The sequence below is a fragment of the Mus musculus genome, chromosome 2 (genome assembly GCF_000001635.26).
Source record: "Mus musculus strain C57BL/6J chromosome 2, GRCm38.p6 C57BL/6J".
In the NCBI taxonomy this organism is placed as follows: domain Eukaryota; kingdom Metazoa; phylum Chordata; class Mammalia; order Rodentia; family Muridae; genus Mus; species Mus musculus.
The window spans coordinates 5,080,709-5,106,893 of NC_000068.7; the positions used below are offsets into that span (position 1 = coordinate 5,080,709).

General features: G+C 44.6%; 1 long non-coding RNA gene across 2 annotated transcripts; it reads right to left on the reverse strand.

Annotated features, from left to right (window-relative positions):
* Nucleotides 1–20,307: 20,307 nt before the first annotated feature.
* Gm39755 lies at nucleotides 20,308–22,730 on the reverse strand. 2 transcript variants are annotated; one of them, XR_865945.3, is made up of 3 exons: nucleotides 20,942–22,730; nucleotides 20,685–20,802; nucleotides 20,308–20,487 (listed from the first exon to the last, which is right to left on the reverse strand). It is a non-coding gene; the product is annotated as a predicted gene, 39755 (long non-coding RNA). The 2 variants fall into 2 exon arrangements; XR_865946.2 differs by having other exon boundaries at nucleotides 20,482–20,802; nucleotides 20,942–21,094; nucleotides 21,207–22,730.
* Nucleotides 22,731–26,185: the final 3,455 nt, after the last annotated feature.

Below are 26,185 nucleotides of genomic sequence, written 5' to 3' on the forward strand. Positions count from 1 at the left end.
GGGGAATCTATCTCCATGTCCTTGGCACAGGGAGCCAAGCAAGCGCCTGGCTAGGTCTCCCCACAATCATCGAGTCTCTGGCTGTAAGGCACAGAAACAAAAAGACTTTTTGTTGGCTATAGAGAACAAAGAGCTTCTTTCTGGCTGTATTTTAAGAGATCAGGGAAAACAAGCTTGGGGAATGTCCAGGGGCTTTACCTTTCAGGGAGAAACGCTCTAAGTCGGGGTCTCACAGAATTATGGGAACAGAGGTCAGGAAGTACTTCAGTAAAACAGCACCCCAATATAGACTGGCATATGAAACTCCAATGACTGAGCATACACGTGTGTATTCATATATTTTGAGTCTACACTTGTATAGAAGTGTATGTATCATGTATGCATATGTACATACGTGCCTGTGTGTGAATATATGGGTAGAAGTCCAAGTGTGTGCGTTTTTGTAATGTGTCTGTATGTGTTGAGTATTTGCAAGTAGGTGCCTATGGTCACATACAAGCATACTCATGGTGTATGTGGAGTGCCTGTGTATGATTGTGAGGAATATGAGTGTGAGTGTGCACATGTGGATGTGTATATCCATGTGTGACTGTGTACACGTATATGTTTACTTTTGGGAAAAATTAAAAAATAAAATAGATGAGGAATGGAAGGTTTGACATATTTTTAAAGGGCAAAGGTACAATTGTTGAGGCAGTGGAAATTGGGAGGATGGAGCCTAAAAACCGAGAAGGACTAAAGCCTCAGGCCTTAGCCAACCTTACTCAGAGCATCAGACAATCTATACTCTGAGAGTTAAGAAGAATCGAATGAGTACAGTTTACAATCACAAAGACAAACCACACATGGCGGTAACATGTCTGTCTACACGGACATAAAACCAAACAATAGCCAGCTCCAATGAACAATCTGAAGTCAACTCCCTCCTACCCACCATACTTGGGAGGGACATTTAATCACATTTCAGAAAGAAGTTGGCATTTGGAAGAAACAGGTCACAAAGACTCTTGTTTACTTGGAATTTTCTCACACGAACTCAGAATTCTTCTTATCGGACTCCATTTTTGGAAAGTGTTCTGACATAAAATACTTAGAACTTCCTAAGAGAGTTAAGATATTGGAGGTGTGTGTGTGTGTGTGTGTGTGTGTGTGTGTGTGTGTGTGTGTGTATGTGTGTGTGTGTGTGTATGTGTGTGTGTATGTGTGTGTGTGTGTGTATGTGTGTGTGTGTGTATGTGTGTGTGTGTGTGTGTATGTGTGTGTGTGTGTGTGTGTGTGTGTGTGTGTGTGTGTGTGTGTGTGTTCAAGTGAATATGAGAACCAGGCCTTGATAGAAAGGCATTCATTAGAAGTCCCAAAGAAATGATTCAAACCTGCTTTTGCCCAGTCATCTTGGAAGAATATTGTATAAATGGAAGTTTGGGGGTGAGTGGGGCTCCAGCTCATTCAAGGACCATCCTGTGGAGTTAGTCATTTCAAGAGACACAAGTCCAGTGCTCCTAGATCTGGGACTGGCTCCACTGACAGGGTCCTGCTAAAGAAGGTAGGCTGGGACAGGAAACTCACTGGTGAATTCAAATAGCCAACGTGAGCTCACATTCTCTTTGTGAGGCTTTTATAAGCTCTCACTAAAATAAAGTCTGTGAGTCTGGAATGTTAGTGCTCAGAAGAGAGGCAGGAGGATCAGGGTCAAGACCCGTCTAGGCTGCCTAGTGAGACCTTGCTTCAGATGGGACAAAAAAAGTTGTCAGCTGATAAAGTAGAGAATAAGATGCCATGCAGTGCCATCTGATGTGGCAGAGGAACCTAAGGCTTAGTTAAGAAGCCACTTCTGGGGACTGGGGGTGGGGTATAGCTCAGTGGTACAGTGAGTGCTTCTTCTGCAAGAAGCCCTGCCCTGGGGGATTACACACACACACACACACACACACACACACACACACACACACACACACACACACTTACTTCAATGTCCCATCACCTACTCTGAGACATTTCAGAAAGAAGACAAAAAAGAGCATCCGGAGGCAGTGTCTTTGGAGCATCAGCATCAGGAAATGAAATGGCTATCATGCTCTACCCACCCTCATCCCACCATTTCAGTTGCCTCAAAACAGGAAAGCCTGTGTCTTAAAGAACACCATACAGCTACTAGGTTGGGTGTAGTTACAAACTGTAGGAAAGGAACAGTCTTTATGGTTTCTTCTAATTAATAATTTTAGAAATCATCAAACCATGAAAGATTTCCTAGTAAATCAGTGACACAATTCTGTGTTCTAAAGACTTACCAGCTGCTCTTAAAGGTACAGGTGCCCACCCGAGTATCATATATATGACCATATATATGTACACAGAGTATATGTCACATATAATGTGAATAATTATGTTAGATGGCAAGTACTGAATATATGTATGTATATATGTGTGTATATATATATATATATATACATATATATATATACACACATACATACATACATACACACATACATACATATACATCACAATGCTGCAGGAATATGTGTGTTTATGGGTACATTTTTCTCATTTTTTCTTTCAGATAGGTATTATGCCTCATAGGCAGGCCTTCAGGCTCAAGCTGTAATGGAGAGGATGACTTTGAAATCTCAATCCTTCTGCCTTCACGTCTCAAGCATTGGTTTCAGAATTTGTCACCATGCCTAGAGACTGTGGACCTCTGAAGGAAGTCCTGTGAACACAGACCAGAGGGCCTGAGGGAGGAGCAGCTGGTCCGTGGCTGCAGTGGGATGTTGTCTGGGCATCCGTGGCTGCAGTGGGATGTCGTCTGGCCGTCCGTGGCTGCAGTGGGATGTCGTCTGGCCGTCCGTGGCTGCAGTGGGATGTCGTCTGGCCGTCCGTGGCTGCAGTGGGATGTCGTCTGGCCGTCCGTGGCTGCAGTGGGATGTCGTCTGGGCGTCCGTGGCTGCAGTGGGATGTCGTCTGGCTGTCCGTGGCTGCAGTGGGATGTTGTCTGGGCGTCCGTGGCTGCAGTGGGATGTCGTCTGGCCGTCCGTGGCTGCAGTGGGATGTTGACTACTGATGAGCAGTGCACAGGAAATTAGTGGAGACCGAGGAGAAGAGTTAGCGTTACGTTTTCCTTCTAAAGCATGAACATGGTTAATATTCCTTAGCCTACACTAAAGATAGCCAGGCAGCAAAGCCAGGCTAGGGATTACAGCTCTAATCTCATTAAGTACTTCCAGAGGAGAATTGAAGGAGGAGAGGCCTGACTCAGCAAAATCCACTTGGTTTACAAAGTATTTCTGCTTATGTGTATGAGTGTTTTGCTTCTACGTATGTACCTTATGTGTGCCTGCTGCTCACGGAGGTCAACAGAGAGCATGGGCTCCCCTGGAACCAGAACATCTGGGTTCCGGGAACTGAACCTGAGTCCTCTGCAAGACAGAGAGTGCTCTTCACTGCTGAGCTATCCCATAAGCCCCCATGCTTTCTTTTGATTTAAAAGAGTCCATTTGGTGTCAGTACCAAAAAGCAAAATTAGGGGGCTTGATGGGTGGCTCCTGTGGCGATTTATGGTAGCCCACAACCATCTGTATTCTAGTTCTAGAGGAGCTGACACCTCTGGTCTCTATGAATACCAGGTTCCAACGTACGCATCCAGTGTATGTGCACTGACATATATGCATATCTACACCATGTATACGAATTAAACACACTGCTCATAATTGCGAGGGAATGCTGGTGCGGTGAACCTACATGGCTTACTGTCTTCATCATAGAATTATGCCTGCTTTGTCCAGTGACTTCCAAAAGTTAAAATTTTGACAGTGAGGCATACAAAGAATGTAAATACGTATAACCATAGACGATATTAGGCCTGCCTGAGGTCAAGGGAGGTATATTAGTATGATTAAAAATTACTTCCGATTTTAACAGATGTTTATATTTATAAATATACTTATATTCTTCTGCTTAAACATGCTATCTTTCTTCCCTATATTTTGCTGACTTTATTAGACATGTATTAGTTAGCTTTCTAGTTTCAATAACCACACAGCTGAAAGGTGCAATTTAAAAACGGGAGGATCAGGCAAGAGAGGTGGCTCAGCAGTTAAGAGCACTGACTGCTCTTCCATGGTCCTGAGTTCAAATCCCAGCAACCACATGGTGGCTCACAACCATCTGTAGTGGGATCCTGTGCCCTCTTCTGGTGTGTCTGAAGAGAGTAACAGTGTACTCACATAAATACATTTTTTTAAAAAGGGGGAGGATGGATGTTGGCTCTCAGTTTCAGAGCTCTCATCTACCAGGGCAGAGAGGGTGTGGCAAACAGAGACATTCACAGGATGACAACAGGAAGCAGAGGAGAGGGAGCACAAGCATGGATGACTAGGGTAAAATCACTCCTGAGGACATTCCCGCAGGGACCCGTTTCCTCTGTGAGGCCCTGCCTCCCACTTTTCAACACTTTCCACAGTTTGGTCAGAACCCTAGAATCTGCCTGTAAAGATGCCCTCATAGACACACCTGAGGGCAGACTTTACCAACCTCCTACCTGTTTATTATTAATCAAGCTGAAAATTAGGGCTTAGCATCTGTGTTGGTTTGAAAATGCCTGCCCCAGGGAGTGGCACTATTAGGAGGTGTGGCCTTGGTGGAGTAGGTATGGAGGAAGTGTGTCACTGTGGAGGTGGGCTTTGAGATCCTCTTCCTGACTGTTTGGAAGCCAGTTTTCTCCCAGCTGACTTTGGAACAAGAGCTAGAACTCTCAGCTTCCCAGTGCCATGTCTGCCTGCACTCTGCCATGCTTCCCACCATAATGACAATGGACTGAACCTCTGAACCTGTAATCTAGCCCCAGTTAAATGTTGGTGCTTCACAGAGGTGGTATAGTCCAGTGGGTAGAGCAGACTCTGGAGCATGGTGATTGAGTTTTCAATACCAGGCCCATCTTATTGCTTGTGTGTCTTTGTTGCAGCCATTTAAACTTGAGTGGTTCAGTTTCCTTGTATGTAGCCATGAGAGGGTTATGATGACCGAATGCCTCTGTGCACATTTATACTCACACATGTGTGGAAGCCGTTCAGATTGGCCTAGACTAAGATCAGTGGCAAACAGGGACGTGACTGTTTTGTTTTCATGGAGTATACAGGTAGACTGGAGATTCATGAACTATACTTGAAAATCAAATATAAAACGGGGCTGAAAAGAATCCTCTTTTCTTTTTTCTTTGTGACAAAAACATTTAAGACTCTGTAAGAATGTATAATATAAAGCCATGTTGTGCTCATTTAAAACTTAAGACTAGCAAGAGCCAGGACACAGGACGTGGTGAAGTTGCTAACAGCACATACTGGGTCTGGGGAGATTCTCAATCAGGACAGCACTTACCATGCAAGCACAAGGCTCTGAGCTTGGCTCCCCAGCACCAGCAGGAAAAGCCAAGTGTGGTAGCATTGTCTATAGTTCCAGCATCAGGTTGATGTCGAGGGAGGGCAGAGAGAGGAGCTCCTTGGAGTTCCCTGGTCAACCAGTGAGCAGAATCTATAAGCTCCAGGTTCAATGAGAGACCCTGTCTCAAAAGCCAAGATAGAAAGCAATTGTTGGCATCTTACCTCCACATGTATGTATACACATGTACAATATGTACACATACATATGCTGCACATATATACAAAGTGTGCTGGCAAGTCTTATGTCATACAAGCTAGAATTATAAGAAAGGAAGAAACCTCAATTGAGAAAATGCCTCCATAAGATCCAGCTGTAAGGCATTTTCTTTTTTTTTTTAACATGTATTTATTATATGTAAAGTACACTGTAGCTGTCTCTCATTATTGGATGGTTGTGAGCCATCATGTGGTTGCTGGGATTTGAACTCACGACCCTTGGAAGAGCAGTCGGTGCTCTTAACCACTGAGCCATCTCTCCAGCCCTATAAGGCATTTTCTTAGTTAGCAGCTGGTGGGGGAGAAGCCACCTCATTTTGGGTGAGGCCATCCTTGGGCTGGTGGTCCTGGGTTCTATAAGAAATCAGGTTGAGCAAGCCATGGAGAGCCAGCCAGCAGGCAGCACCCCTCCATGGCTTCTGCATTAGCTCCTGCATCCAGGTTCCTGCCTTGAGTTCCTTCCTGACTTCCTCCAATGATGGATTGCAATGTGGAAGTGTAAGTCAAACATTTGCTTTTGGTTTAATCACAGCAATGCTTACCATAACTGAGATACAAGGCACACTGTGTTTTCCCATGCAATGGGCAGGCCACACATTTGGCTTTAAGCTTCGTAGCAACCATTGCTGAAAGGGAAACCTGACTGGTTACTCATCAGATTAAAAGAGGCAATTGCTCAGGAGAAGTGTTAATGCTTATGTTAAGACCGTACACTGACACATTTCATTATTACTTTTGAGCACTATCTTTGAGATGAGGCTGCATGGTTACTAAACAATATCTTCAGCCTCTTTTTAGGAAATGAGCTGGATTTCCCAGGAGTATGGTCTATAATATTTCTCACTCAACCAAATCATTGCAGCAATCAACCATCAACAGTAACCAACTAACAACCCACCCCACCTCACAGGGCCCTAGCATTATATAACCTCTGAGAAGTCCCCAGAATTCCAAATGTCACTCAAATGCAGAAACTATCTGCTGCTGGTAAAGTCACACTAGAGCATGAGGCAAATAATAGTCAGCTGCTGTGGACAATCTGAAGCCCCCTATCCCACACCTAGGATTAAAATGAAAACAGATTCTCTCTCTCTCTCTCTCTCTCTCTCTCTCTCTCTCTCTCTCTCTCTCTCTCTGTGTTTAAAGAAACTAAACTTCCAAATTTGTCACTGCACTTGGGCCCTGTTGTTAAGGGATTCACATTCTACCAAGGAAGGGGTGGAGTTCATACCCCTGGGGCTACTACATGTTAGGTACTGTTTTAGGTCTTTTACATACACTACTTAATTTTATTGACACGTATGAATGTTTTATCTACATGTATGTCTGTGTACTATAAAATCCAAAATAAATTCAAGACCACCTAGCCCCTTTCCTCTCTGAAGGGACTTTCCAAACTATATTAGCAGGCCAAGTGCAGAGACATATAAGGAAGCCGGCCGATTAAACAATGCTGAAAAAGCCATAAGGGCAGGCTGAGTGAGAGAGCAGGCCAAAGGTCTGGTGCAAACCACCCCATGCAAACCAACCAATGCCTGAAAGGATTTCTTGCAACACCAATTAGAATAAGCCAGCTAGACATGTTGCCTAAATCTGCCCCTTACAAGGTATAAAAAGTGTGTTCTTTGTTTGTCCAGGGTCTCCTCTTGCCAGCGTGCTAAGGGGCCCCAACACATTGGATCAATAAAAACCCTCTTGCAGTTTGCAGCGATCTTGGTCTCTGTGGTCTTTGTGAGTGAGGGTCTTTTGGCAGACTCCAACAGTACCATTTGGGTGCCTAGTACCTGCAGAAGCCAGAAAAGGGCATTGAATCAGTTCTACAGAGAGATGGGGTTGACCACACATGAGGCAGTTACTCTATTAAAAAGCCAGGGTCTCATTCTGGAACCCAAGTTGTCCTAGACCTGAGATCCTCCTGCCTCAGCTGAGATTATCAGTACACACACCACACTGGCCCCCAGAGTTTTAAGGAGATGTAGAGTGTTCTCCACTCTGCTTTATTGATGTGACAGAGGTTTTCAGATTCGAGGGACTTAGCCAATAAACATTTACTTCTCATCTGTGGAATAGCACAGGGGAGGTGTTCTGAGGCAGGAGGTAGAGTGTAAGTTTGGGTACAGATCTATTTCAAAAGTAAAAGGTTGGGCTAGTGAGATGATTCAGACAATAAGGGAGTTTGCCACCAAGCCAGACAACCTGAGCTTGATCCCAGGACCCACATGGTGGAAGGAGAGAATTGATACCTGCAAGTTGGCTCATATGTAAAACTCAAACGCATGCGCGCATGCATGTGCGTGCACACACACACACTCATGCATGCATGCATGCACACATGCATACATGTGTGTGCACACATGTACACACACATGTTAATTTTTTAAGTCAAAGATGAACACTGAAGAAGGCTCCATCACCTTCAATATTTGGCTTCCAAAGCTATCTTGATATCAATGCCTGAGGGAGGGAGAACTGAGCAGAGGAGAGAACAGAGAGGGCTCACCTAAGGTCAGCACCACACACTGGGAAATGTCTTGTTTCAGCAGCCTGCCTGCACGTTGGGACCAGAGCATAGCACCCAATTTTGACAGTCAGTTACTTGCCTGACAGTTTCCCTTCTTCCATACTTCCACTTCTTCCTGAGTCTTTGTTCTCAGGAAGGCTGTGGCCTAACAATAATACTCTCCAGAGAGTGTCTTTGCCTGTCTCCAGGGTGCCTTTGTCTGTTTGGGCAGTTATAACAAAATACCATAGGCTGGGTGGTTTATAAATAACAGTGATTTATTTCTCAGAATGCTGGAGGCCAAGGTCTCTGACAGGCTTGGTGAGCTGGTGGCTCCTTTTTACTGTGCGTACGTCTGATGAAAGGCAAAGAGCTCCTATGAGTATCTTTTATACTAGTCCCATTCAGGAGGGCTCTGCACGTATGATCTAACATACAAATTGTAGAACACACAAATTAATATAAATACATGTACAGCAAGTAGCATGTTCTTAACTCACAGATGATACTCAGTAGTTGATTAGCTATTGATCATGATTGATAATAGAACTTCATCAGTCATACCAAGCTAGCAAATCTATCCCTTTACCACCAACTTATAATTAGTTAGCAAGTCCCATCTCTCCAACTTATGAGCACATGCATATTCAGAACCTTGTAAGTGGCAGATGTTTTAGATGTGGAAATCATAACACAAGGATTTGGATTTTTTTAAAAAAGGAAAACAAACCAAATTAAGAAAAAAAACAAAAACAAAACAAAACAAAACAAAACAAAAAACCAACAAAACATAGTCCCAGAGGGATCCAGTATGTTCATTGGCTTCAACTGCCATCTTGAAATGTGTTATCTATGCTTTGTTTACAATTCTCAGCTGGAAAGATTTAAAAGTTACCCATTCCCTCACCCTAAAACCAAGATGAACTGGGGTTAGATCTAGATCTTTCCATCCTATTTAAGCATTCCATTACCCGTTGTAATAACATAGCTGTATCCCTACATCTGAGTCTTCACATGGTCTTCTTGATTCTCATTCCTGTGTTTGCTTCATAGCTTAAAGCCAAAGGAAGATAAACCAACACCAAACAACTCCTGTGCTCCATCTTCACGGTATTTTGTTGGTGTCTTATTTAGGGTTTCTATTGTTGTGATAAAACACCATGACTCAAAGCAACTTGGAGATGAAAGCATTTATTTTACCTTATACCTCCAGGTAGCAATCCATCATTGATGGAAGTCAGGGCAGGAACTCAAGCAGGGCAGGTTCTTCAGGCAGGAACTGAGGCAGAGGCCATGGAGGAGTAGGTGCTGCTTACTGGCCTGCCCTTTATGGCTTATTCAGCCTTCTTTGACCATGCAGGGTCACCTGCCCATGGATGGCACCACTTCTGTGGCCTGGGTCTGTGCACATCAATCACTTAGTAAAACAACAAACAAACAAACAAACAAACAACAAAACGATTCCACAGACTAGCCTACAGGCAATCTGATGGGGGCATTTTCTCAAATTGTGGTTCCTCTTTCCAAATAACTAGCTTGTGTCAAGCTGACAAAGACTAACCAGCACAGCTGGTGTTTGTTAAAACTAAAAAATTAACAGTTTTATGGATATCATTGGTTACCAAACCAGGTAAGATTTGAGTGAAGTAGCTCCATTTTCTGATTCTTCTAATGTGAGTCCCAGGTCCAGTGCTATCCACTTCCAGTTTCTTCTTCTGAGCAGCAGATGGCACTGTGCACAAACCTAAACACTAAACAGTCTCTCTCTCTCTCTCTCTCTCTCTCTCTCTCTCTCTCTCTCTCTGGTTTTTTTTTTTTTTTTTCGAGACAGGGTTTCTCTGTGTAGCCCTGGCTGTCCTAGAACTCACTTTGTAGACCAGGCTGGCCTCGAACTCAGAAATCCGCCTGCCTCTGCCTCCCGAGTGCTGGGATTAAAGGCGTGTGCTACCACGCCTGGCTTCTAAACATTAAGTCTCCTACACTTTCACCATGTCCTTCCCAGGACTCCTAAAGATCCTGAGCCTTGTGCATCAGGCACAGTGTGCACTTTATGGTGGCCATCATGGAAATGACTTTCTCTTTTCTGTGTCCACAGCTGGAGAATATTTGAGGGTTTTCAGCATTAGGCTACATGACCAAGCTGTGGCTATGAAATGCAAAATGAAGTGATGTATACAACTTCTAGACTTGACCTCCAACAACAACAACAAATCCAAATCCTCATTTTATTTCTCCTCCGTAAGCTTTGGAAGTCAAGGGCTGAAGAAGGTGGAGCTGCCATTGCCCTGAGTCCTAGCAGGTTGTCTGGAGCCTAGTGCCCTCAGACTTGGACATGCACTGGGAGGTCAGAGGTGTAAGAATTAAAGTCCCATATGTTAGGGTGAAAATATAAGGTTTGTTACAGCAAACACTCAAACCTAATGAATATAAACATTAGCTGATAAAACCCCAACAGCCTCTCAACAGGGCATTCCTGCAGGGGACATTCATAGGAAATACCAAGTTCTGCAACAGGGAATTTTCCTTCTGAATAGGAAGAGACCATCCCTGTCAAGGAAATGTCAAAGCTCTCCCCACAACTCCCCCTTTTTGTTTGTTTGTTTTCCCTAAGACAATAGTTCTCTGTGTAGTCCAGGTTGGCCTTAACTTCAATCCTCCTGCCTCATCCCTCTGAGAGTTGTTGGGATTACAGGTATGTGCCACTACATTGTTGTTATTTAAGTGGGTTTTGTATAGCTTAGAATGGCTTTGAACTTGTTGCCTAGGCTTCATGTATGCTAGGCAAGTGCATACTAATTGAACAACATATTGCAATCCAATTCCTTCTAAACAGAAGTTTCATTTTTATCTATTAATAACTGATGTCAGTGCTGGAACTGATGCCAGGCCTTGTGCATGCTGGGAACGTGTTCTCCTGCTTAGCTACACCCGAGCCCTCGAGCCCTCGGTCAGTGTAAGCTTTAATGGCATTATCTCCTCAGTTGTTCAACAGGTGAGAAAGGGAGAGGGGGAGGGGGAGGGGGAGGGGGAGGTGGAGGGGGGAGGGGAAGGGGGAGGGGGAGGGGGACGATATCATGCTTATTTATTAGGAAGGACAATAAGCTGCCAAACATTTTGGAATAGAGTGACTCCTTCAACATAAACAAAGATCCTACAATGATCACAATGGGAGATTACCATCATGTTTGTTTGTTTGTTTGAGATAGGGTTGGTGTCCATGTTGGCCTGAAACTCACTATAGAGCCTAAGTTGCTCTCAAACTCTGTCGGTCCTTGTGCCTCAGTCTCCCCAGTGCTGGGACTATAAGTATAAGCTACCACTCTTGGCTCAACTATTTCTCCCTTTGCTGTACATGCCTCTCCACTGACAGGTGGATTCTGTTTCCCTCCCTTGGATCTGGGGTGTCCTCATGGCTTGCATTGGTCAACAGCATGGAACAGAGGCAGCATTGCCAGAATCCCATGTCTACATAACTTCTGCTCTCTCAGAGCCCAGCTGCCACATCCTGAGAACCCCTCTTTAGTTTGCGGAGGAGGAAGGTCATGATGGGGAGAACCAGAGGCCCAAGCAAAGACTAGCACCAGCTGTTGTCTTCTGAGTGATGTCTCCATGGGTGTTCTGCCCAGCTGAGCTCCAGCAGAAGTCAGCAGCATGTATGACCCGGATCCAGGAGAACTGGTGAGCTGAGCCCATTAACCCATAGACTCATAGGAAGCGATGGATCAGTGCTGTGGAGGAGGTCGGTGGGTAGAGTGCTTGCCTTGTGAGCATGAGGCCTGGCACTGTTTAGACCAGGTACTGTGTAGACTGGCACTGTGTAGACCAGGTAATGTACACATGCCTGTAATCCAGGTAATGTACACATGCCTGTAATCCTGGTGTGGGGAGGTAGAGGCAGAAGATCAGGAGTTCATGTTCACCCCTGAGCTGCAGATAGAGTTCAAGGCCAGTCTGGGCTACATAAGACCCTGGCTCAAAAAAGTCACTGAATGTGTGTGTGTGTTTATCCTGTGGTAATAGACAACTGAAACACAGGAGGGCTAATAAGTACTTTAAACAAGATGTGAACATCTCAAAGATGAGGCAGGGGTGAGCCATTAGTCAGAAGGACAGAAAAGAGAACCACCCAATAGGAGATACTGAATTCCCTTCTGACTGAGTCAGTTAGGCCGGGAGGACTCAGTGATCATCGAGATAAAATTCCTGCTCTCATGGAAGTTAAGGCAAGACTGAGGGAGATGGAAAGGCACAGGGCTCCTCTTCCAGAAGACCTGAAATGAGTTCCCAGATCCCACAGCAGGTGACTTACAGCCTCCTGTTACTCCTGCTCCAGGGATCTACAGACCTGCCTCTGGTCTCTGTGGGTACCTGTACACATATACATATATTACCCCCACAGATGCACACATACCACACACACACACACACACACACACACACACACACACTTACAAATTAAATCTTAAAAAGGAAAACAAATAGCTAGTTACTGGAACTGTTACTGAGTGGCAGACACAAAGAATTTATGAGAAGGGGGCTGGGGAGATAGCCCAGTGAGTAAAACTGCAGGTCCAAATGAAAACCTGGGCATGAAGCATACACCTCCAATTCCAGCTCAGAGGAGGTACAGATGGGAGGACCCCCGAGGCTCAAAGAGACTGTTTCAGAACAAAACAAAACACAAAAAGCAAACAAAAGAACAGAACAGGGTTAGTGACTGAGGAAGCTACCAGATGTTGACCTCTGGCCCTTGCAAGCCCATGCACACGTGTGAGCATATCACATGTGTGTGAGTATATCACATGTGTGTGAGCATATCACATGTGTGTGAGCATATCACAGGTGTGTGAGCATATCACATGTGTGTGAGCATATCATATGTGTGCACACGTGTGAGCATATCACATGTGTGTGAGTATATCACATGTGTGTGAGCATATCACATGTGTGTGAGCATATCACAGGTGTGTGAGCATATCATATGTGTGCACACATGTGAGCATATCACATGTGTGTGAGCATATCACATGTGTGTGAGCATATCACATGTGTGTGAGCATATCACATGTGTGCTTGAGCAACACACAGAAGATGAGTATTACTTGGTGAGGAGCTTGAGGGTTTGCAGAGAAGGAAGCAATCACCTTCCAGGAAGCCAGGAGCTCACAGGGAGGCAGGCAGGAGAGAAGGAAAGTGCTGAGAGGAACAGCCAAGGCAGCTGGCCACAGCGGGGCTGAGGAGCCGAGCTCTGCAGCCCTCCCCAGTACAGCTCCTTCTGTACACAGGATGCAGAATAATGCCGTGTGACCCCCATGCCTGCCCATGGTGTACCTGGACCAAGAGAGGTTGAGTTGAGTGGAATACAAATGAGTTGCCAGCTTTAGGTTTGCAAGTGACAAATGAATCTCAAGTGTCCTTCAGGCTAATCAAAATCTCTCGATCGGAGAAGTGGCAGTCATCACGATTTCATTACCTCTGACTTCTGCAAAAAGCTTTAATTTGGGTTCTTCATATATTATTATATAAATTAATGATTACCAACAGCTTCCATTTCCAGACTTTAACTCTCCTACCTATATAGCCACCAACTTCTGTCTATTGGGCAGATACTGGAAGACCAACAGAGATAGCTGAGCACAATGATTGTATCCCTTGTCCATGAAGTACTCAATGACACAAAAAACCAACAACGTCTTAGTTACTTTTTTTCCTCCTCTGACAAACTCTATAAAGCAACTTACATAAGAAAAAAGTATTTAATTTGGGCTTACAGTTTCAGGGGGTTAGAGTCCATGATGGTGGAACATAGGAATAGCTGAGAGCTTACAGTGTGATCAGAAAGTAGAAGGGGGGTGGAGAGGGAAAGGGGAGAGGGGAGAGGAGAGAGGGAGACACAAGAGACAAGAAGACTCTTTTGAAACCTCAACTCTCATACCCAGCAATACACCCCCTTCTACAAGGCCACACCCCTTAATCTTTCCCAAATAGTTCCATAAGATGGGGACCAAGTATTCAAATATATAAGCCTATGGAGGCCATTCTCATTCAAACCACCACAGAGAGCAACCTTTATATTCTAAATCCAGAGGCGAGTTTGCTGGGATTCTAAGAATGCTTACACCGTGCATGTGGAGCGGTGCACAGCGTGAGCTGGCAGTGCAGATGGAGAAGGAAAACAGAGTCTTGCTGATCAGCTACCACCAGCCCTTGGGCACCCAGCCCTGTGTTCTAACAGTCATTGCTCATGACACAGTGATGCTGAGGTTACAGTTGTGTTACATCAGTGCTAACAATTTGCCTATTTTATTTTTGGCTCCTGGAATAACTTAGCCCTTAGCCAAGCATATGTGATGGTGTTTCTTTTCTCTTTTCCGTGGGGCTGGGGAGGTTGTGTAGCTGTTAGTGATTTGAATATATAGGAAATGTTATTCTTGCAGCCTTGATAGTCAGGGCAAATTGTAAAATAGAAATTTTTGTGAGATTTCAAAGATGAGGATTATTTTGATAACATCATTTACTGATTTAAAAGATGTGATTACCCCAACTCTACTGAGGAGGAAACCTACTGAATAACATAACATAACTTGGGATATGTGTTTTACATCAGTTTAAAAACAACAATGAGACTGTGACTCATCTGGCACTGTTTTCAGATGGCTCATGTTTGAGGAAAAGAACGAGTTTAATTGCCTTTTAATCCACCTCCCCAACCCACACAACAGGGACTGAACCCTGGGCTTGCTAGACAAGTGCTCTGACTCCAACCTGAGTCTGCAGCCCTGGGTTTTCCCATCCTTTTGAGGTGTGAGGGAAAACCCTCTACTCTGTCCCCATCTCCCATGTAAGAGATCAGGGATAGCCAGACTTGAGGGTGAAGGGGGAAAAAATTCAACTTTGATTTGTGTGTGTTTCATTTAGTTTCAGTACGAAGCTGAAACTATTTCTTCCTTTCCCCTCCACCTTCCCTCTGTCTGTCTCTCTCTCTTCCTCCCTTACTCCTTCCCTCTCTCTCGCTCTTTCCTTCCCTCTTTTCCTCTCTTTCTTTCTTTCTTTCTTTCTTTCTTTCTTTCTTTCTTTCTTTCTCTCTCTCTCTCTCTCTCTCTCTCTCTCTCTCTCTCTCTCTCTCTCTCTCTCCGTCTCTTTCTTTCTTTCTTATTGACTCACTGGCCTTAAACTTGTAATCCCCCTGCTTTAATTTCATCCCAAGTGCTGAGACATCTCTAAGTGCAGAATACAGTGCTAACTATAGGCACAATGCCATATACCAGATCTCTTTGTGCCCATTTTTAAGTCTAAGCTGCACTCAGCATATTATCAGTACATATAAGTGAGTCATAGATAAACAGTCACAGTGCTAAGGGTGTACCTCAGTGGTACAGGGCATGGCCAGGACCTCGGCATCCATACCTGGAGCTACCATTGATTCAGTAGCTTGCATATCCAGGCTCTCCCTGAGGTCCCATAAGAGGGACCTCATGCTTAGGTGAACAGCTCCGTATGTCTTCTGCAGGAGGCACCCAGAGGTATGAGTCCTGTCACACTCCGTGCTGGGAAGCACTGGTTACTGTGCCAGGACACTGTGCTTTAATTGTCCAGGTAGAACTGTCTAGTCCTGACCATTGAGCATTGACCCTCTCAGAATCATGGCTGATCTTCTGCAATCCTCTTCACCTTACCCCCTCACCTCTAGGGTCTGGGACACTGCCCCCCACCTCCTGTCTCCTCACGGCTCCCAGCGACCTCCCTATCCTTGCTAGCTCAGGTTTCCCCTCCAACCCCAAAGGAGCTTCAGGATATCAAAAGTTCATCTTGTGGCTCAGTGTCGTCATTCCCCCAATGACTGTCACCCAGATTTTGAAGGAAGAATAACATGGTGATAGCTGCTGTGGCAATATTAGGTGCCCTGTACTTTACAATGTAAAGTGCCGGATGTGGCACTCAGTGGCTGTATGTGGCAAGATAATTAGAGGCAAGATAATTGAGGCAGAGAGCTGAGGTTCAGCATCTGATCTGGAACTGCAAACAATGGCCCACCAGCATCAAGTGTTGGGGTCTTGCTGCTCCCCCACCTGCTTGTTGTTTCAAAGCAGGACCTCATGTAACCCAGGCTGTCCTTGAACTCACTAAGCAGAAAGGCATGATATTAAATGCCTTTAGGCCTTTAGGTATGATCCTCCTACCTTTAGGTCCCCGGTGTTGGCACTACAGGCATTCACCATCACAGCTGGTGTGTGCTGCTGGATAGCAAACTCAGCTTCATGTGTGCTTAGAGAGCATTCTATCAGTCAAGCTATATCCTTGACCACCCCTTCAGCCACACGGGCCCAATGGTACATCAGTGTCAAATCATTCCTCGAAAGCTCTTGCTGGGTGAGAAGTGACCCTCGTCCCTCTCCATAGCAAGCCAGATAAGGTACAGGATGTGACCAAAATAGACAGGCAAAGAGTAAACTAAGAGTTGGAAAGATTTGGATGTCATTTAGGGCAGAATCAAAATGATAACTCAAAGAAACCCCAAACACCTCACTGTCTAACCTTTTCACATTGCAATACAATGTCATCTTCAAATGTGCTGGACCACAGGCATGGCTATCTTGGGACATGTGTGACCTACCGGATATGTCTAGCACAGGTTGGACATATTTGACTTTGATTCTGGTGTGTTGTGAGATCCACTGGCTATTGTGGTCACTGTTCTCAAGACCCAGTCATGACACATAAACGCAGTCCTTCCACATATGTAGCCCATTTAAACACATAAGCACAGCACCCTTCGCCTACAGAAGCGGTTCTCAACCTGTGATTCGTGACCGCGGGTAAATACCTATTTCCAGTGGTCTGAGGGACTGAGACAGCACTCAGTAGCAAAATTAGTTAAGAAATAGCAACGGAAATCAATTTATGGTCGGAGGCTCCTAAGACCATCAGAAATATTTTTCCAATAGGCTGGTGGCCATGACCCACAGGTTGAGAGCCCACTGCCCTACGGATTGCTTTCCTGCAACATGCCAGCTTCACAGACTGACGGGAAAGGAGATGCCTTTCCTCTGCTGTTGCGTCCCTAAGACTTATGTCAGCACAGACGCACTCGCACTCGCAGGACAGAAACCTGCAACTGCGCTGGTGGCCCTGACACAGGATGTGCCCACCACAGCCCGGGGTGTGTGATCACCTCCAGCCCGGGGAAAACCAAGCAGCGTCGAAGCTGCTTTCCCAGGAAATCCTCAGGACAGATTTATGCTACCCGCTTGCCTTGCCTGCTTCTCCCAATTCCCTACTTCCTCCTTAGAGACCAAGGAGAGAAAAGCAGGGCTGCTTTCTCTCAGGGACTCAATCAGCAGAGGCATGCTGGGAAATCAGCTCCAGCTAGCTGTTCCTCACACCTGGGATCGCTTTTAATCACCGCTCGCGATAATGCATCTGCTCTCCCAACAGATGCTCTGCGGTGTCTGTGGTCTAGCTTTCAGGCTTGCGAGACCAGAGACCGCTTTCGCCATGATATGGGGTGCTAAGGGCTTGACCCTGTCACATTTCAGCTGCTAAATTTCCTCTTCAACTGTAAGGACTGAATTCCCTCCCTCCCCCCACCCCTCTCGCTCTTGTTTCCCCTGCAAAAGGATTTACATTCTAAAAGAAATCTCAACAGTTTTTGATTTTGTTTTTGTTTTTGTTTTTTTTTAAAGCTAGATTTGATTCTTTCTTTATCTTCTTTCTTCCAACTGTTCTCATCTGCCTTCCTTGGCTAGAGGAGGCTTATAAATATTCATTAGCTAGTTTCTAACTTCACAGGTGAGGACAGACGTTTCAACAGAGATCCTGTCAATTCTATAGCTTCCTGCATGCAAAAGGGGGCGGAGGGGGGAGACAGTGCAGGCTCTCCTCCAGTTCTCCCAATAGATACCAACTGATCTGTGTGGACTTTAAGTACCAGCCGTGGAGAGAGAGTCTGATGCCATTTCTTTGCTAACCAAAATGTACGTGAAGACATCATAGACAGTTGGTTAACTTCTAACTTACTGTCTTGCTGCTGAATAAAGGGAAAGGAGGTGTGTGTGTGTGACACGTGTGGCACACGTGTGTTGTAGATGCACATGTATGTGTGTATGTGCGTGTGCAGGCCATAGGTTAAACCTGGCTGCTGTTTTTCAGATTCATTCACCTTAATTTCTTATTTTTTATTTTCTTTGAGACAGAGCCCCATCATTGACCTAGAGCTTGCCCAGTAGGCTATTCCAGCTGGCCGCCAGGCCCAGGACTCAGTTCTGGGAGTTCAGGTGTAGAACTGTACTGGTGTTTGAATGTGGGATTTGATGACTCAGTTCAGGCCCCCGCACTTACACCACAAGCACTTTGCCCACTGAACTCTGATTTCTCTAGCCCGAAAGGGCTTATTTTTGTCTCTCTTCTGAGGATTAGAGAAATCACAGGATGCTAAGATGTCCCATACCATATGCTAACGATGGAGACCTGACCCGCATTCCCATGCAGTAAACAACTTAGGAGGTCTTGCTCCCCAGCTGTGGTCCTCGAAATCTGTATACTCATCTCCATTATTATTCAGCCTGACTGTGAGTTTTGCAATGAGAAATGGAAAATTTAAACCAGATGATCAAAAAAAAAAAAAATATCATGCAGCTCCGGGTATAATGAAAGACAGGCTTGTACTCTTAGATGCAATCTCTTTCTCCCTCTCTCTTTAACACACACACACACACACACACACACACACGCACACGCACGCGCACGCGCACGCACACACACACACACACACACACACGCACACGAACCTCTATGTATGTACACTCCACACGTCTAAATTTAAATTTTCATTTTACATTTAATGATAATACTCTGTTGACTGGCTCCGTACTGTCTAATGGCAAGGTTAGCCAGGGAAACACCATGTTTACCTTTTTGCACTTAAGAATGAATAGAAACACTTAGGAAACATCTGTATGGTTATGGTTGTTCAGAGACTCTCCTGATCTATTAGCACTTCTAACAAGGCATGGCTAGCGTTAGCAGGAAGCACGTGCAGAAGGGAGAGCTGTCCATGGAGAGAAGAGCAGGATCGTCCCTCTGGAAACTGAGAGGTAGTGGCTACGCTTGCTTTGGATGGTCCTGTATGCCAGGCATCAGAGATTCAGCGTGGAGTGTCACACCAGATTAATTGTGAATCTCTAAAATAAAGAACAACAACAATAGGGTGGACTTCCGAATTCCCTTCTCTGAGAGTTCCTTGTACTGGACTCTGACATTCGGAAGGGTGCTGCGAGGGCCTGGAAGAGGCCCTTTGAAGATGTCAGAGGAGCTCTAGCTGTGTAGCCATTCATCATGGAGACTTAGCTCCTAGCAGAGATTCCAAGACCTTCCAGTTTGGGTACCTGGATCCTTAGGACTAGATGCTCACCTTCTAAGGTCACACAGGGCTAGCGATTTTTTTTTTTTTTAATTTTACTTATTCCTAAAATAGTTCTTTTGAGCACCGGATGGTGGGGAGCTGTTAGATGGAACTGAGAGCTCTCCTTTTTGATCCTTCTATTTAATAACCACATCACAGACACAAGACACATTTCTCTCCATTCCTCATCTCACTAGCCAGCCATTGCCTCAGGGGACTAGGGCTCTGGGAAGCCAGACCAAAACCAATTTTTTTTTTTAAGTAAAGAAAATTAATGATCTATTGATGGAGTAATACATCTTTCTGCAAATCCCAGGAGGTTTCTGATTCTTCGCTTTCATGAAAATTAAGAAAAGACCTAATCGAGTTGCTAGAGAATTCAATCATTAAATAATTTTGATGATCGATCACCTCATCAGCGCCAGCCTGAGTAATTAGTGCTTCCATGCTGAAATCCTTCCCATTATAGTTTGCCTCTTTCCATGAAGAGGGTCTCACAGGACGTGTAACAGTGATGTCAGCAATGATCGCAAGGGAGGAATAAGGTTGGGAAGACCTGTCTGCTTTGGGTAGAGGTCTCTGGGATTGTGTTTTCTCTGATGTAAGTGTACATTTTGTGTTTAATGATTACTTATACAATTATGTATTTGTGTTGTCTTGATAAATTGCCTGTTTATAGTAATTCATGATAATTCAGTCAGGAAATATTTCTTTGCCGCCTTCAACACCAAAGCCACAGGAAACTAAAAAAATAATTCCATTTATATCCATATTTTTATTTGCTACTTATAGGAGACCAAAAAGAATTACAAGACAGTGCACTTTTTTAAACCTAGAAATCAGGAGTCAGAGGTGACAGATTTCTGTGAGTTTGAGGCCAGCCTAGTTTTCAGAGTGAGTTCCAGGACAGTCGTGGCTGCATAGAGAAATGCCATCTCAAAAAACAAAACAAAACAAACAGCAAAAAGAGAAAGAAAAAAGAAAAGAAAAAAATAAAGTTAACAGAATAATTTTGGTCTATTAAAGATGAGGTTGTATATGTATGTGTATATACATATATGTGTGACTTATGATAAACATCACATTTTTATGGCATTTAATGTCTTCAGGGGATATTTACTTGTTTACTTACTTTAGTTTGAAACAGTTGATCATTATGACCCACATAATGGAGGATGGCCTTGAGCTCCTGGGCCTCTTGCCTTTACCTTCCAAGTGATGGGATTACAATCACGCACCATCACACCTGACTTTTACAGGAAACATTGGAAAAATTATATTTGCCTTATTTTATTTATTTATTTTTAAGCTTTTGCCCATGTAGCGAATGGGTGTGCGCACGCGTGTAGTGGTGAGGGGTCATGATAGGTGTCTTCCTCTATTGCTTACCATCATAGCTTTTGAGGACGATCTTTCATTGAAGTCAGAGTTGCCAACTGCACAGGATGAGCTAGTGACCATGCTCCAGGGACCCTCTTTTCTCTGCCTGGCCAGCAGGAGAAGTATGAGCCCACGCTGCCATTCTCAGCGTTTTATATGGTCCTGGGAGACATGAACGCAAGTCTTTGTGCTTATATGGCAATCATTTTACCTCCTGAACCATTGTCCCAGCCCAAAGAGTTTTATTTTTAAATATTCTGTGTTTCCAGCTCACCAGAAGTTATCTCCTTGGCAACCATGCAAAGTCACGCAGAAGCATTTTACTTCTTTACCAAATGAGAAGTTGAAGGTCTCTGCCTCGCTGCTGACAGCGCGTAAGGAGAAGCACAACAGAAACCAGCAAGGGTCTGCCAGAGAGTGCTAGGTCAGACAGTTCTAGGTTTCACCTTAACTGGGCCGTTCTTACATGCCTTTCATATTTAACAATCAACCTTTTGGACAGGATCTTGAGATGATTTTCTGGTTTGAATGTGTCCCTTAAAAACATGTGCTAGAAACTTCAGCCCGATGCAAACATTACTTGGAGGTGGGACTTCGTGAGAAGAGTCAGGCTACAAATGCACCCACAAAAGCGTTACCACTCAGCCACTGTTTGCCTTTCTGCCAGAGGATGGTTTAGTGCACGAGCCATCACTGGAGTGGCAGCTCCTTCATCCGGGACTTGCCAGGCTCTAGAACGGCAAACCAACACATTTCTATGCAGTACATGTTACTGAGCCTCAGGCATCTTGCTATAGCAGCACATTATTGATTTGAACAGACCACATCATGGAAGTTACCCCGAGGAAGCTGGACTCCACACTTCCTGCATCAAAGCGTAGAGAATTTTAGTGGAAAGCTCCAAGTTAGTACTGGTTCCCAAGCGCTAATGCATGCAGCACCTTTAGAGACATTTTGTAAACTGTCATTCTCTAAGTTCTTCTTCCTATCTATCATTGGGTGCATTCTTCACCTCCACCTGCTGTGACAGATAAAAAAAAAAAAGGATCTCAGGGGATTCAGGTGATTTGCTGATAATTGCACAGCAAGAAATGGCACAGTTAACATTCAGATCCATGTCACTGGTGTTTAAACTCCATTTTAACCACAACATCTCCTTGCTTCCAAGGAATTTACTATAGTGTAACGCCAAAGGAAACCAACTGGTATCTCCTAGTCTGGGTGGCCCACTCAACACCTAGTGAGCCCAGCCTCTGGGATGGCAATGGGTGTTCCTTGTCTCTTTGTCTGATGGCCAGACCACTCTCTGCAATCCCCTATCAAGGTTCTCTGCCAGACACTTGGACTAGACTCCCAGACAGTGAGGGGGGAATAAACACACAAGGTTACTTAATGTGGAACAAGAGCTTATTCTGTGGAGCCAAGAGAGGAGAAGTATAAATAAACAGTCACATAAAAATGTGCAGGATCTGCCATGAGTGGTGTTTCAGTCTGTGTAGTTAGTTGTACTAGAATTAAGCCTTGATCAGATGTCAAAATACCATTCATCTTGTATTAATTTTTCAGTACTAGTACAAGGCCGAGTGCCAGGTTGGGGAGATGGCTCAGTGGGTAGGAGTGCTTGCTGCACAAGCTGGAGGACTTGAGTTCAGATCCTCACTACCTACAAAAAAGCAGATATGGCCATGTGTGTTCATAACCTCATTGCTGAGGGATGGAGACAGGCTGATCTTTGACACTCATTAGCTAGGCAGCCCAGTGGGACCAGGAAGCTTCAAGTTCAGAGAGAGAGAGGAGAGAGAGAGGGGGAGAGAGAGAGAGAGAGAGAGAGAGAGAGAGAGAGAGAAGAGGAGAGGAGAGAGAAAGGAGAGAGAGGGGGGAGAAGAGAGAAAGAAAGGAGAGAGAGAGGGGGGAGAGAGAGAGGGGGAGAGAGAGAGAGAGAGAGAGAGAGAGAGAGAGAGAGAGAGAGAGAGAGAAGAGGAGAGAGAAAGGAGAGAGAGGGGGAGAGAGAGAGGGGAGAGAAGAGAGAGAGAAAGGAGAGAGAGAGAGGGGAGAGAGAGGGGGGAGAGAGAAGGGAGAGAGAGGAGAGAACAAGTGAGAGAGAGTGCGAGAGAGCAAGCATCTCAAGGACATAGGGGTGAGAGTGATAGAAGAAGACACTTGATGTCCTCTGATATAAATGTGTGTGTGTATGTGTGTGTATGTATGTGTGTAAATATGTATATGTGTATATGTGTGTGTCTATGCATGTGTGTGTGCATATGGAACCCAGGACCTTCTGCATGCTGGGTAAGCTCTATCACTCAACTTCACCTGAACCTAAGAATAACTTCAAAAGACTTTTTTAAAAAATTAGTTAATTAATTAGTTGATTAATTAATTAAATTCACATCCTGACCACAGTTTCCCCTCAACCCTTCTTCCTAGTCCTCCCTTTCCCATCCACTCCTCCTCCCTTTCTCTTCAGAAAAGGGAAGGCCATTCACGGATGCCAACCAGCCTTGGCATATCATGTTGCAGGAAGACTAGGAGCATCCTCTCCTACTGAGACTGGACAAGGCAGCCCAGTAGGGGAAAGGGTCTCAAAAGCAAATGAAGACCAAGCTACACTACTTTTACTTATGTGCAGAGGGCCTAGGTCTACCCCATGCAGGCTCCCTGATTATTGGTTCAGCGTCTGTGAGCCCTATGGGCCCAAGTTAGTTGATTCTATAGGTTTTCTTGACCCCTCTGGCTCCTTCAATCTTTCCATCCCCTCTTCCACTGACTTCCCCAAGCTCCACTTAATGTTTGGCTGTGGACCTCTGCATCTGATTCCATTAGTTGTTGGGTGAAATCTCTCTGATAGTAGTTATGCTAAGCTCCTTTCTGCAAATATAATACAATTTTTTTTTTGAGACAGGGTTTCTCTGTATAGCCCTGGCTGTCCTGGAACTCTCTCTGTAGATCAGGCTGGCTCTGAACTCAGAAATATGCCTGCCTCTGCCTCCCAAGTGCTGGGATTAAAGGCATGTGCTACCACTGCCCAGCCGTATAATACAATATTATTAACAGTATCAGGGGTGGGCTCCTTCTCATGGCATGGGTCTCAAGGTGGACCAGTCATTGGTTGGCCATTCCTTTAATTTCTGCTCCATCTTTACCCCTGCACATCTTGTAGGCAGGACAAGGTATAAGCTGAAGGTTTTGTGGCTGGGTTGGTGTCCCAGTTCCTCTATTGGAAGTCTTGAAAATCAAGCTTCCTATCTTCCGTTATTAGTAGTCTTAGCTATAGTCACCCTCATAGGTTCCTGGGATTTTTACATTGCCCTAGGTTTCTAGCTTGTCCAAGAGATGCCCCTCCCCATTCAAGTTGTCCCTCCCATTACTTTCTCCCTCCATTTTCTCCCCACCTAGCCCCTCGTGTTCCTATCCCTATGACAATCTTCTTCCTGATCCAGCCTTGATGTCATTCTGTTTCCCCTTCTCAGTGAGATTGAAGTATCACCCCTTAAGCTCTCTATCTTAGTCAGGGTTTCTATTCCTGCACAAACATCATGACCAAGAAGCAAGTTGGGGAGGGAAGGGTTTATTCAGCTTACAATTCCATACTGCTGTTAATCACCAAGGAAGTCAGGACTGGAACTCAAACAGGTCAGGAAGCAGGAGCTGATGCAGAGGCCATGGAGGGATGTTCTTTACTGGCTTGCTTCCCCTGGCTTGCTCAGCCTACTCTCCTATAGAACCAAGACTACCAGCCCAGAGATGGTCCCACCCACAAGGGGCCCTTCCCCCTTGATCACTAATTGAGAAAATGCCTTACAGTTGTATCTCATGGAGGCATTTCCTCAACTGAAGCTCCTTTCTCTGTGACAACTCCAGCTGTGTCAAGTTGACACAAAACTAGCCAGTACACCCTCCTTGTTATTTAGCTTCTTTGGGTCTGTGGGTTTTACCATGGTTATCCTTTAATTCATAGGTAATATCCATTCATAAGTGAATATATACCGTGTTTGTCTTTCCTCACTCAAGATGATCTTTTCTAGTTCCATCTACTTTCTAGCAAATTTCATGATGTCACTGTTTTTAATATCAGAGTAATATTCCATTATGTAAGTGTACCACATTTTCTTTATCCACTCTTCAGTTGAGAGACATTTAGGTTATTTCCACTTTCTGACTATTATGACTAAAGCTGTTATGAACATAATTGAGCAAGTGTTCTTATGATAGGATGGAGCATCCTTTGGGTCTATGCCCAGGAGTGGTTTAGCAAGGTCCTAAAAACAACTTTTGAAAACTATCTTCAACTCAGTTTAAAGGGTTCAAATGAAAGGTATTTCTGGCTGAGCAACTTGACTTTATGATCTGTGTGTTTTGTTTAGAAAAAATGGGTTTTAGAAAGGCTACTAAACACATATATTGGAAAAATAATTCCCTAGTCTATGGGGCTTGGAGTTTTGTTCCTGAGTGTGAGGTATATGTGTTTCATATGTGATTGAGTCCTCAAGAACATTATTAATCATTTGGAATTTCCAAAAAAGATGGATTCTCTAAGTTTTGGGGGGATAAATATGTATGTAGGTAAGTGCCGAGGACCAGCCTCAACTTGGTCAGAGGTCCTGAGGAAGGGATGAGTGGGAGCACTGGAAGAATGACACAGAATCAGTGATGGGTGCAAGCTGACAGCCCTGTCCTCTGCTAGAGAGAGCTCTTTCTTGCAGACCAAAGCCCAGACTTTTATTTTGTATAAGACACTTCCTTAGGAATTGCATATCAGTTTAATCATTTACCCCAGGTTCTTTTCTTGACTATCCCACAAATCAGCATTTTATGAACTTAGCCCCCTCTAAAGACAGAGCCAAATGGCTGAAGCTGCCAAGTTCTGCTGCTTGCCAAACATGGCCTCATTGTTCTATTATCACCAGTTTTCTGTCCCGTTCCCCCCCCCCCCCCGCCCCCCAACTCCTTCACTGCCTAAGCTTGGCTGTCCTATAACTTGCTCTGTAGATTGACTTTGAACTTAGAGATCTGCATGGCTCTTGTCTTCTGAATGCTGAGATTCAAGGCATGTACTACCACACCTAGACCTAAAATTTTCTTTATCTGGAATTTGCTTTGTACAAGGCTGGCCTTGAACTCAGAAATCTTGCCTTTGTCTCTTGGGATGAAAGGTGTGTACCACCATGCCTGGGCCTAAGATTTTCATGGCCATTATTCCTCAAGATCAAGATCAAAAGCCTGTGTTTCCTAGCCTCAAGATCTGAATCACAA